Consider the following 4,848-nt stretch of genomic DNA (forward strand, 5'->3'; position numbering starts at 1 on the left):
AGAAAAGAGAATCTTCTGGCAGGACCCCTGTCGATACGATCGACAAACTTGACAATACATAATCCAGTCTAGTCCCATACCCGTTTTCTGTGTCTGCAGAACTAAGTATCTGACTGAGGTCCAGACTAACGACCCACATTGCGACCCTGTCCATACACGTTTTTATGATATACACAGGGCTGTAATTTTGTTAATTTTGCTAGGAGAATTCTTTATATCGCTTTACCTTTATGCCATTCTATATTAAAAATCATAATTTTTCGTTTCCTTTCGTTTTGTATTAATTTTGTTGCTCGGTGTGGTCGGGGATATTTTCATACAGTTGCAATTTATTTTTCATTTATAGTAACTTGGGAATAATTTTTGTATTCACCATAGCGCTTAAAAACTTGAATTTTGGGCATATTTTTGTGTACGCCCTCTATTGGTGGAAAGTAATATGGCAAGAAAATTTTCATTTTTTATCTTTATTTTTTATTAGGAAAAAAATGATTTAAAGAATCAAATTGAAATAAGAGCCAAGTAGTATGAAAAAATAGGTCTAATGAAAGCTGTCAGTGTAAAAAAATTCAAGCATTTGCCCCAAATAAAAAGAGAAAATAAGCCAAACATTGCCACCTCTATTTTGCCACACATGGAGATATATAACTGAGAACAAGGTTATATTATAACTTTGTTCATTGAATGAGTGGGGATATCCTTGATTACCAGCGTGTGCAATTATTAATGTACACAAATCCAATGTGGCCATCCCGATTCTGTGTTACAATCATTGGAATTGGACAAGAGCTAAATCACTTAATGATAGTGTGAGTGATAAATTGGATATTCTCAACTTATTTAGCATAGATGTATAGGCTTACTCTTAGCAATCACAAGTCAAATGAAGTGGAGGCACTCGACAGCAGGCGAGGATTCAGGGGGGGGGTTATGTGGCAGAGGTGCGTTCACACCCAATCAAAATCAAAATCTAGATATAACTTTTAAATGGTGCACCCGTGGCAGTATACTCCTCAGACGGCTGGCAGCCGTCTGTTTCGAGGAGTTTTTTTATTTTGAAAATTTAAATTACACAGGCTTGCTATCGTGCAGCCATCATTATGGGACTTACAATGCAAAATCCCCCCGTCGGGGCTCTTCAATTTTTTTATTTTTTTTTTCATTTTTATCATACCACATAAAGTTAGAGTCTAGATCTAGTCAAACCTAACTTTAAATAGCACGTAAAGGTACTTAAAGGTCCCTTATTAGAAGAAAATAAAAGGGAATATGTAATGGATCTCATCAAGCCCAAGTATTTTTTGCCTTTGAATCTGATAATAAAGTACCATTGAACAAAGTCAAGTAAATAGTTGACAGTTTGATGGGGATGCAATTTGCTGGAGTTATGAATTAGGAGCCTATTCATTTTTATGTTATTAATTTAATTTGATCATGGCTTTAAACCAGCAAGGTATCCATGTGCTATTGGGTTAGAAAAAACTTTTATTTTAATTTAAAAAAATATTAATGACAAAAATGTTTTAATTGCTGATGTGGTTTACGGTACACCATGTGGAGTGTTATAGAAGCACGGACAGTCAACCTGTCCGAAACGTCGAGTCTCTCTACTACTCATCATCTCTACTCGCCGACGCAAGCCAGCATCTCCTCATCAGCTCTACTACCCAAGCTGTTCTCACTCAACATTCCTTCTGGTTTACAGTCCTTTTCAGGACTATTCTCAAGAAAGAATACTCTATTCTCAAATCTCCACTTTCTCGCCTATCCACTTCCTCTCTTCCTTCTATCCACTGCTTCTATAACACTCCACATGGTGTACCGTAAACCACATCAGCAATTGTACATGCCACCATGCAAACCTTCAAACAACATCTGAAAAATGTTTTAGTATTTGTATGATTAATATGTTAATGACTTTCTTGTTTATAATCAAGTGGAAATTATATGAATTAACAAGAATTAATTGGTGACCGATTGTTGGTCAATTCTAGAAATTTCAGGATAATAAAAAAAAGAAAGAAAAATGATTGGTATATTTGAATCATTCCCTTTATAAAATGTCAACAATATTCAATGAAAGTGCAATATTTTTCCATGATCACTGTGTAAATCTACATTGTTTCTTTGTTATATCAATGTAATATTAATGTTTTAACTTCATACTGGAACTAGAGAGCTAGGCTCTGACTGGTCTACTACAGCAAGGAATGTGCCAGCGGCCAATCTGATGAACATGTGGCAGAAGATTTGGCAATGGGTGAAGAAACACTGAGATTAAAATGCAACCACAGGTAACATGTAGACTAGTAAAATGCTATAATGATGACAAAATAATGAAGGATATTGTTTGGGCTGCAGAATGTTAAATCATTAAAACCCTTATCAATGATAATGAAATCGGACTCTACCAGATTTTAAAGTCAGTTTGTAATGTAGATATTACATAAACATGAAAGACCATGACCATGCAAAAAATCATCCAGATGGTCATTTTTGTACATGGTTTTGGACAACAGTGCGGGAGCTCAATCCATTTATCACTACTTGCTCATGTGTATGTACATACAAGCTACATTGTGAGGAATAATTTCTCTAAGTTTCTCAGCCATAGCATATGTCATTTACTATTTGTATTTTTGATTAACATAATAAAATCTTGAACCCTTTATTTACCCCCTTCTATATGAATTCTGGTAATCAAAAGATGTTTTATTTCCTGTTTTTAGACATGTACATATACATGTGAGAAGAAATACTAGATTGTGGCAAATATATTAATTAGTTCAATACTATTTTTCCTTCAGGTGGAGGCTTCACCCAAACTTTTCAGACGGATGTGAGATACAAAGTTACCCAAGTATAAATGGTTGAAGATTTAGGAGAGCCAGACAAGAAAGGCAGGAAATGTGATGTCACTTGTAAGTTAAAACACTCTTAATTATGACTGCCTCACTTTGGCGAAGAAAGTAAAGTCACATTAAAAAAATTAAATTACTGGTACTGTTCTCTTCTTTATTTGGTCTTCTACCAGTCAATATTTGAAAACAGTGACATCTATAAGTCTATAAGTGCTTAGATGCTTATTAATGGTGATATTTCTTGGACAGTTGTAAAACAACCAATATCAATCAATGCTAGATGCTGTGACTTGCTTTCTATTGCCAAAATAGTAAATGAATGTTCCATTGTTCTGCATTCCTATAAGACCCCCCACACACCATCACCATCTGCTTTTTGTCAGGGAGGTACACTGGAAAATTACCCCCAAAAGAATACAATTTTTTGATATCTCTTGTAGGCCTGTATAAATCAGATAAATGTAATGACTACAAAAACAGTCATTAAACCTCACTAATTCAGATGATCTTGTTAGGGGGTGCCTCAGGATCTTGCCTGTTGATTGTGCACTTCAGAAATCAGCAGGTTGGCTCTAAATCAAGAAATAAAAACCAAATTTGATAATTTGGGATTTTGACTCCTTTTATTTGGTAAACCAATAAGAAAAACTCAAGCCATTAAAATTAATTGTGTATACATGTACATTTTAATATTTTTCTTATGCATTTCTTTGTTTTCATTGTTTAACCCTAAGAAGACGGGGGGCCTCAATATTTTTCGCGATAAATCCGCCGCTTAGAGTTTTTTTTACTTTTTATTTTCAAGTCTCTCGCAACTTTTGAGACAAAAATGTCCCCTGGGTACGCGGTTCCGAAATTACGCAACATTTCGTAAGTGCATGCAAACCCAAAATTGCTCAAAAACATGAATTTGTGTACAAATCCAATGCAAATACTGTTTTTAGCCAACATTCATAAAATGTATCATTATTTTTTTTTTCACTGCTTAAAAACATTTGATTTTATCTTGTTTATGGTAAAAATAAAGTCCCCGAAAATTTCCATTGAAAAAAACAAAAAGTCAAAAAACAGAGAAATACATAAGAAATTTAGAAAACAATAGAATCCATAAGAAAATAAATGTGATGTTGACTTTTTTTTTTTTAAAAATTGATCAGATGCTTATCTAGAGCATGTGAAACGAAAATGAGCATTTTAGGGGCATTATTTCATTAATTAGAGCAAACTTATGATTTTACGCATAAATAAGCATAATTAATGAGCAGTGAGATTTTTCGCAGAATTTGATATTATAAGTTTTGTAGATAATGCCATGGGTAATGCGCGTGCCAATTTCATGGTAATTGCGCGATCGATGGCTGAGATCATAAGGGGGGGCTGAATCAGCCCCCCCCCCTCCCAGTCTTCTTAGGCTTCTTACTAGCCCAGTCCATTATTAATAAGGCTTTGGTGACAATATTTTAACCATGTAGGACTTAAAGTTATTATTTCAGACATAAAAGTATTTAATAAAAAGTAAGTTAAAAAAAAATGTAAGTTTTAACAATGATAATTAAATTAGGAATAAATTACTTTGATATCAATAATCATGGAAATCAATATCTTTATTAATAAAATATCACATGCTCTTTAAATTAATTCCATTTCAGTAACTTCAATAAACAGCATCAGCAGCCGAAACCACAACTGCAGTAAGAGATGCAACAACCGCACCGACAACATCAAGAGCACCAGCAAAAATACCTTTTGCAGCAGAAATGCAGCAATCACATTGGCAACAGCAGCAGGAGCTCCAACAACCATGCAGGGGACATAGGGCACAATTAACATCAATAAATGCATCAGGGGATGCAACAGCCACACTTGTAAACAGCAGCAGTAGCAGCGATGACAAGAAGAACCACACAGGCAACACCTTGAGCAACATCAGTAGCAATGCACCAGGAGATGAAACAATCACACCCACAACACCAAGAGCAGCAGCAAA

The 4,848-nt window shown here is 34.7% G+C and overlaps 1 long non-coding RNA gene across 1 annotated transcript; it reads left to right on the forward strand.

Moving 5' to 3' along the window:
* The first annotated feature begins 2,168 nt into the window (after positions 1 to 2,168).
* Positions 2,169 to 4,616, forward strand: LOC121412630. The gene is made up of 3 exons (XR_005969644.1): positions 2,169 to 2,294; positions 2,808 to 2,921; positions 4,511 to 4,616. It is a non-coding gene; the product is annotated as an uncharacterized LOC121412630 (long non-coding RNA).
* Positions 4,617 to 4,848: the final 232 nt, after the last annotated feature.

This window comes from Lytechinus variegatus, chromosome 4, assembly GCF_018143015.1.
Source record: "Lytechinus variegatus isolate NC3 chromosome 4, Lvar_3.0, whole genome shotgun sequence".
Taxonomy (NCBI): Eukaryota; Metazoa; Echinodermata; class Echinoidea; order Temnopleuroida; family Toxopneustidae; genus Lytechinus; species Lytechinus variegatus.